The following is an 8,776-nucleotide window of genomic DNA, read 5'->3' as shown; positions in this document are numbered from 1 at the left end:
TGCATTTGTGGGCCTCTTTGATCTTGGTGGCCTCCACACTGCCAACTCCAGCATGCACACATGCACCTGGTGCACACACGTTCACACACATGCCACACTTCCCGCCGGCTCTGTGGCTTTGGGTAATTTGTGCCCTCCCCACGTCAGTTTCCTCACCTGTTACTCGAGGGGAGCTTGGATTCCACCGCTGAGGCCAGCACCCAAGGCCCACAGCCCACAGCTCGGGAACCTCATTCCCCTCCTGTCTGTCTACGTGCACAGGCACCTGAGAGACTGAATCCTCCAGGTGTAAGACGAAAAGGTGTTGGGAGAAGGTCTTGTCCTTGTTTCCCTTGGCTGTGTGGTAGGAAGTGGCCACGGAAGCCCCACAGGGCTCTGTCCAATAAGGCTCAAGTTTAAGATTATATAGTGGAAGGCAAAGACCATGCATTCTGGCATCAGAAGCCCAGGTTAGAAACCTGGCCTGCTACTTTCTATGCGGGCAAATTATTTATCCTTTTTGCAGTTCTATTTCCTTGCCTGCAAAACAGATATTTTAGTAAGTACTTTGCAAACTTGCCGTAAACAGATAAAGAATAATAAAGCATTTATAGCACCTGGTTCAGCGCCCAGCACACAGCAGGCCATGGTGAATGGGGACAGTGTAGTGGTGGTTTAACGTTTGCTGAGCTAAAACCCTACAGCAGGTATTCCCAAAGGAATTCCCAGAAGAATGTGGAGAATTCTGAAGTGGGGGGCTCTGGGATGTGGCCTTCCTGTCAACCTTCACAAAACTGAAACAACCAGTTTTTGCCTTGGAGCTTGCAGCTCGCAGCCTTTCCCAGACCGCAGCTGGATTGGCTTCCAGAGACTTCCTCGCGCCTAGTTTCATCCTCTGACAAGGTCACGGTCTTGAGTGGCGCAGACTCAAGGATCCTGTTGCCTGAGGAGAAAGTGCATGCTCACTGCTTATAGCCAATGCCCACATTGGCTATACCCTCCAGTGTGGGCATTTCCTGGGTGGGCACTGCCTCAGGGCTTGCTGTGTGGAACTGTGCTGTGGGCACTCAGTCAGGGAGCGGGGTGGGCTGGGTGTGTGGAGCCTCTCTTCAGTGCTGAGCATCCATAGAATGTTCTCCACCTGGTTTTTTCCCCTCTCTGTTTCCTCAGTACAAATGGCCTGAGGAAAAGGCTGGGCTCTCCTAGGGAGGACCGACTACTGCCACTCCCACAGCCTATTGCTTGCACTCGGAGCATCATCCTCCCAAAGCCGGGGCTGTGTCTTTTCAGCTTCTGGAAGTCGCTGTGCTGAACGCTCATGCAGCTGTTGTCCCTAGTGGGTGTTACTGCAGGCAGCCTGGATGTGGACAAACACTCCATGGTGGGACTCATTCATTCACTCACTTTGTGCCTTACGGCCCTACTTGAAGTCTCTGGAAGGGACCCTGGTAATCTTTGCTTTCTGGGGCTACACATCCACCTGCTGTAACAAATTCTTAGGGTGACAATTCACAGCCTGGAGAAGTAGGGTTATCGATGACATGTGAGCAATGAGCTATCACGAGGTCATCCAGGCTGGGACACCCATCTGAGACGGCAAAAAGTAAAATGTGGGTGGCATCAAAACGAGGTGGTTCTGAGACAGTTGTGTGCCTACGTGCCATTAGACTGACACATACACGGGGGCCTGGGGCACCTGTACAAGAACACAGGATTCAAGCACGGGAAGAGAAAAATCTTTGAGAAATTGGGAATAAGCAGTTGCTCACAGGAGCGTCACATGTGCTTAGAGCTGAGTGGCCTGTGCGATGGAACTGAACCTGAGAGGAGGGGTCCTAGGGGGGACTCTGGTGCTTAGAGGGATGCTAGGAGCCTGCAGGGTGTGCCTGGTCTAGGCTGCATTCTTCTGTCATCTCCCCTATCAGAGGCAATCCCGGCTCACACCTTCACGACCCCATGTAAGAATCTTTTTCCATTTCCCTTTCCAGCCTCGTCTCCTCCGAGCAATGCATGCACGCTGTCCACGCTGTCCCCAAGACTGCCAACCTCTCTCAGACCACAACACCTAGCACATGATGTCTTCCATCTGAAATGCTCCCCCTTTCCATGCCCTCTTCCACTTACCCCTTTCTCTATCTGCTCAGTTCTTTCAAGGCTCACTTGTTGCTAGGTGTAGTGGTGCAAGCTTGTAATCCCAGCACTCAGGGAGGCTGAGGCAGGAGGATCACAAGTTTGCATCCAATCTGAGTAATTCAGTGACTTAGTGAGATCCTGTCTCAAAAAAAGTGCTGAAGATGGAGCTCAGTGTGAAGGCCCTGGATTCAATCCTCAGTACACACACACACACACACACACACACACACACACACACACACACAGACACTTGCTGGCTGCAGGAATAGCCAGTCCCACCCTCTTATGTACTCTAATGGTTCTTGGCACTTGCTTCTCTTTGGTAATAACCACCTGCTACTCTTAATTACTCACTAATGAATGTGTCCTCCCCCAACCTGTGTCATGCAAACCTTTTTATCACAGGTGCCAGCACAGTGGGTTGATCTATATGACATGTTTGACAAATGTTGAACAAATGGCTGTCTGGATGAATGGCTTGCTGACTGAGTGGCTGACTGGATGGAAGGGTGGAGAAGTGGATAGGAAGATGATGAATATATAGGTGGGTAGGTGGATGGATAGATGAATAGATAATAGGTATCAAGAGTTAATCTCTACTACTTTCTCAAGGGCAGATTTAGTTAAGTACCACCCAGACTGTCCTCCAAGGAAGGATGCCGGGAGACCAGACTGTTCTTCAGCGATCAATCAGCTCCAGCAGAGATCTCTGTCTCTGCTACAGACAGTTTTCCGGCCCAAGTCACGCCCTCCCCAGCCCCATCTGCCTCTAATGGCTGACAGAGGAAGACTATGAGGGCTCAGCCATTTGAGTCTTGTATTCTCCATCCAGACCTCACAGTGCACTAGCCAACTCTGCCCTTGGGTTTTTGCACTTGGACTTTCCTTATGCTGTGTCTCTCCATCTCTTCCGAGGGAATTGATCCCAAATGCATCCCTGGCAAAAAGCTGACACATTGAGCTCAGAGACTGCTTTGTGGAGAACCAAATCTCTAGCAGATGTACAGCACTCTCCTTCTCCTCTCCTTTCCTCTCCGCTGCTCTTCCCTCTTCTCCTGGCCTTTTTAATACAGTATGGAGGATGGAACTCAGGCCCTTGTGCAAATCTAAGCAAACGCTATGACACTGAGCTCCACACCCAGCCTCCCTTCCTTTATCTGGATGGGTGGGATCACACTGGTGTCCCTGCTCCCAGATAGATAGAACTCATCTGGGTTCCAGATACATTTGCTGAAAGCTTTGGGCTCTCTTCTTAGCAAAGTGCACGAGCCAGATTTTTACTTCAGAAAGGTTCTTACCCTAAATAAATTACTATACAGTTCTGGCGGTGGTCTACCACGGCGGGAGGCCTACCACTTCCCGCTTCTTCTTCCTCAGTCCTAATTGCACCTCCCCTTCCCGTTTGCCGCACAGAGAAGTCCAATCAGGTCCTCTCACGTCATCAATGCCCGCCCCATGCACCACTTCCGATCATATAACCCTTGGCTTCTCTGTATCAGGCCAAAAGAGATAGCCCAGCCGCCATGGGTTGTGTGCTCCTTTCCACGTCCTCAACCCAATAAACCTGTTCATTTTGTACCTTTTGCTTCTCTATTGCAGAGAACAGAGAATTGCACAGAATACTCTAACAACTTTTACATCAGGGGCTGCACAGACACCATCCAGCCTAGGTTACCAACACTGTTACGGAGCGGTAATCACAGAGGACCTTGCATTTGCTGAGAACTGTGCCACAAGTATAGGTTGCTTTGGCCACACAGAGAACAAAGTTTGTACTAAACACCACTGAGCCTTTCAGAGACAGGTCAGCATTATCCTGAGAGCTGCTAGAAACCTTATTCAAAAGGAAAGAGAGCTAGAGTGAAGTGAACTCACCAGTTGGTAGCTTACTAGTTTGGTAATCTTGAGTAAGATACTCAACTTTTATGCACTCAGTTTCCTCATCTGTAAAATGAACATGCAAATATCTCCTTTTCCAGGACCATGGTGGAGAAGGAATAGTCAGTCTTTCTGCAGAGGAGTGGCCCACAGGGCATGGACCTAGCAGTGTCCACCAGCATCTGTGCTGATCTAGCCCTCATCAGGGAGCTGACTCAGGGCAGTGTGCCTCCTCTTGGCTCCCAGCAGGCCCTGTTAGGCTGTGTGTTTCCCAGTGCCAGGAGCTGGAGGGAACAGGGGCCACTGAAGAGCTTCATGAGAGCCCAAAGAGAGATTGGGGAAGAAGAAGGCTGGGGTCTAAGCCCACTGCTCTTCCCCCAGTGGCTGGCTCTGGTGGCAGCCACTGGCACAGAGTTGGGAGAGGGGGATGAAGAGGTATTGGGAGGCTCGGCCTCTGCTACTGGCAGGGGTGGCTTGTGGAGGCCAAGGGTGTGGGCTGCTCCCCACACCATGACTGGTGCAGAAAGTACGGAAGATCTTGCAAGGGGCTTTGAGGGCTGAAGGTGTTATCAGGTGGAAGGACCCTGCGGAGAGTGGGGCGATGGCCCTCGATTATCCCAGACTCCATCTACCTTCTCAAAGTTTTTCTGGACAAAGAAATGATGCATTTTCGAGACAAATACTAACCACATGCTTCACATTCCCTTAAGATTTTTCAACCTTTACTAAAACACTTCACTTTCTCCTTTCTCTGAGTCAGTGAGGTGATATTAGATGTCAGAATTAGATGCCAGAGTTAGTGACAGGACAAAAAGCAAAATCATACCAGGCACCGCAATACACACATGTAATCCTAGTTACTCAGGCTAAGATGGGAAAGTTGCACGTTCGAGTCCAGCCTGGACAGTTCAGTGAGACCCTGTCTCCAAATAAAATTTAAAAAGGGCTGAGGATATGGCTCGCTTGCTAGCATGCACAAGTTGCTGAAGAAAGAAAGGAGAGCAAGAAAATTCATTCTGTACTATTTCAAAGAACAGGTTGTTTCAGGTGAAAAGAGCCGTGGGTAGTGATTAGGACAGAATCCCGCCTCTGCGAGTTGAGTTCTGCCTAACTTTGGGCTCATCACTTCCGCTTTCGAGGTTGCTGCTTTCTGGTCATATGGTGGATGGTTTGGACAAGATGCTTGGCCGGCTGGCAGGAAGGCGAGGCTGGGCTTCCTGCAGCTCCCCTCCCGCTGCCTGACAGGGCTTCACTGTGCCACTCAGATCACAGCTGCTACTGCTCCCTTTGCAGCCAATAGCACCACAGAAACACCCCCTGCACTGTAACCCACCTCTGCCCTCCTTTGGGCCCAGGGCTCCCAGATTACCATTGTCCTGGCAGGAAGTCAGGGCCCAGAATAGAAAGCCCTGGGGGAAACGGATATGTCTTTCTGGGCTCCCCAGCATCCAGAGACCATCCTGACCTCACTGGCTGTGGCAGGCTTCTCCCAGCCAGCTCCCCAGGCCCTGAGGCGTAAATTATTTTCTCCCTGTGTTGGTGTCTTAGAGACTCTAAGCTTTGGTCTTACAGCTGCTCCAAAAGGTGCTGGCAGGTCGGTTTGTCTCTGGGGGCTTCCTGTCAAAGGGCTCATGGCTGCTTCCCTCCCCAGCCAGCCCTGTAACACCCAGACTGTCAACTCTAGGTGGGCCACAGCGTGGCTTCTGGCCACACGGCTCTGCCTGTCTCAGGATGACAATTGGCGCCTGGTATCCTCAGGAGACCCCTCAGGACCCCACCTCCCTCACGTTATAAGTCTGGGCCCCACTATCTTCCTCTCATTGCCACAAAAATCCTAATGTTTCTGAGCACTTTGTGTTCTCATAAATAGGCATGGATCTGGTAGAAAAATCAAGCCCTAAAAATACCTTCCCAGTCTCCATGAAACACTGGCCTGAGAGCTTACAGGGCACCTGACACTCCTCGAACCCTCTTGCCTTTCAGGCAGGCCTGCTTGCATTATTGGCCCCAGGAGAAGGCAACCTCCACCCTGCCATTGTCACCTCCCCCAGCCTTAGGAGGAGGCTTGGGACCTTCCCCGAACACATAACCTAAAGACGCCTTATGAAGGTGGGGAGCTCCACGGTAGCACACTTATCTAAAGTGTTTGAGGTCCTGGGTTCCATCCCCAGTACCAAAAAGAAAAAAAAAATACAGATTTACAACTTAGTGAAATTTTTACATGCAATGTTAATGTGGAATGTAAGGAAAGATATTAACCCAGCAAAATTGTGCATGCCTGTAATCCCAGCTCTTCAGGAAGCAGGAGGGGCAGCCTGGGCAACAGAGGGAGACGCTTCTCAAAATAAAAATAGTAATACAGAGTTGGCAATGTAGCTCCGTGGTACAGTGCTCCCGAATTTCATCACAAGGGCCACAAAAGCAAAGTTAAAACATCTCTGTGCAGCCATACAAGAAACATCACATCGGAAGACTTGCCCACCCCGTTCCACCTCCCTCCTAAGGCGGCTCCAGGCCTACTGTGTGCTGCTCATTCCCTAGCTTTTCCTTCCAAGCCAGTGTCTTTGCATTTACATCAGTAGTGGTGGCTGCCTCTCATGAGCACTTCAGGCTTTGAGGGTGACACTCAGGAACATGGGGCCCTGCAGGCTCCGGAGGGTCAAGGAAGTGCCTCCTAGGTGGCTGGCTGCCCAGCCTCTGCAGAGTGGCCAAGTGACTGCCTGGTCCATGGAGGTGCCAGGTGACGAGGGGAGAGGGGTACCCACCAGGTCCGGGGCGGTGTGAGTGCTGCTGGAGCAGCAAAGTCAATCAGCTCCTCATCGGGGGCCCTCTTTCTGGGTGGGGGTGCTCCTCCATGTGCCTGCTGTGTGGCCTACAACTGTGTACCTCGCTGTCCCCCCGACATGAGTGTGAAAATGCTTAGTCAGCTCTACATGGTAACAACTATCTTTTTCTTTTTTAGGGTTCCCAAACTTTTAGTTTGTCAAATAATTTAAAAACCAAAAGCACCACTTGCTTTCCTGATACTATTGTAAAAGGGTATAACCTGTAGGATGGTGGTAATTTCGGAAGGAAAAACTGTCTTTATCAGTTGTTTTGTTTTGGTAGCAGGAATCGAACTCAGGGATTCACGCTGTGCCGCTGAGCTAGGCTGCTTTCAGTCTGTCTTGCTGTCTTTCAGTCTTTCAGCTGACAGCATGTGATTGGCCACAATGTTTGTCACATACCTTGAGGGTATCATGGGTCATCACTGACCATGTTGAGGAGGAAAGGACAATGCGAGGCTGCTGTACCACATGGGACAATGTAACACTGCCCACTGTTTCTGCAGACCACAGGCTTTGAGCAGAAGCCTCAGAGGTCCAAGCTTGGGGAGCAGCCATGGGGGAGGGCAGCCAGGGGCAGTGAGGGGCTGTAAACCTTTCCCTGCCAGTAAAACATCTCTTCTCAGGTGAGCAGACAGGCAAACTGTCAGCTGGCAAGATGATTTCCCTGATAAAATGCCTGTGTTCTTAATCTCCCAGCCTCCCAGTGACAGCCTGGTGCTGGGTTAAATCATTTTCTCTCCTGCCCTGATGTCTAGAAAATCTCCCTGAGCCTACTGGCCCAGCTTGATTGGCATTCTTCTGAGCCTTTAGCCTCTTTGATCCTTGCCCTGAATTAGTCCCTCGATTCTGCATCTCCCTGTTTTGAATATTGGGCTCTTTCCAGGCAACACTGCACACATCATGGGTCAAGGCTGAGCAGATCCCTCTGAAAGACATGTCACCTGCCATCCTGAGGGAGAGCCCTGGCCCTCTCTCCAAGGGGCACAGCTGTGCAACGCCATGGTTTGGATCTCAAATACCCTTCCCCAGCCCTGCCATTGCCCCTGTGTGCCAGGCTTAGTCACCAGCCTGTGGTGCTATCAGGAGGTGATGGGGCCTTCAGGAGGGGGTGGCCTACTGGGAGGAAACTGGTCACTGGGGCGTGCCCTGGAAAGGGACCATAGGACCTGGCCTCTTCCTTGCTCTTTGCTTCCCTGCCACCATGAGGTGAGCAGCTCTGCTTCACCACATCCTGCCTCATCTTATGCCCTGAAACAAAGCAGCCAAGCCAGCAGACTGAAATCTCTGAAACAGCAAATCAAAACAAACCTTTCCTCCTTTTAAATCGACCATCTCAGGTATTTTGTCATAGGACAGAAAACTGACTGACGCAGTCACCATGCACAGCACATGAGACAGTGCATCCTTTCCTGCTCCCACCAGGTCCATCTTCATAACGGTTGACCCACTGACTCTAATGAAATGCGGTGTGTATGAGGCGGCTGGCCACAGATGCTGCTTCTGAGGGTTACCCAGTCACCTCCAAGTTTGTAGACTCTGGATCTCATCTGATTTCTGATTTCTCCCTCTCTGCTCTTGAAAAGCTAACTTCTATTTTCCCAGCATGGGGTTGACCTCAGAGCTTTGCAGATGCCATCCAAGGACTCTACCACTCAGCTATACCCCCAACCCCAGAAAGTCTAACTGGAAGACAGATAATACTTACTGAGTCTTTGTGACAAGCCAGACCCCTTTCTCACCATCACCTTATTTAAAACATCCTGGCAGGCTTGCCCCATAGATGGAACATGTGTAATTGTCCCGTTGGACAGCTTGTCCCATCCCACCACATAACACATTCAAATCAGAGCTGCCCAGCAGCAAGACACACAAACTACAGCCCCATGGTGAATGTGTTAATCCTCCTAAAGACTCTAAGAGGTAAGTGCTATTGTTATCTTTCCTTTATGGATTCATAA

General features: G+C 50.6%; 1 protein-coding gene across 12 annotated transcripts in view; it reads right to left on the bottom strand.

Moving 5' to 3' along the window:
- Window positions 1-8,776, bottom strand: part of Iqsec3 (IQ motif and Sec7 domain ArfGEF 3) — a 95,587-nt gene that overhangs the window by 49,548 nt on the left and 37,263 nt on the right. The gene's annotated exons all lie outside the window — the stretch shown is intronic.

The sequence above is a fragment of the Cavia porcellus genome, unplaced genomic scaffold, assembly GCF_034190915.1.
Source record: "Cavia porcellus strain 051 isolate PalLab524CR breed Dunkin Hartley unplaced genomic scaffold, mCavPor4.1 scaffold_11, whole genome shotgun sequence".
In the NCBI taxonomy this organism is placed as follows: domain Eukaryota; kingdom Metazoa; phylum Chordata; class Mammalia; order Rodentia; family Caviidae; genus Cavia; species Cavia porcellus.
This window is presented reverse-complemented; position numbering and strand designations above follow the sequence as displayed.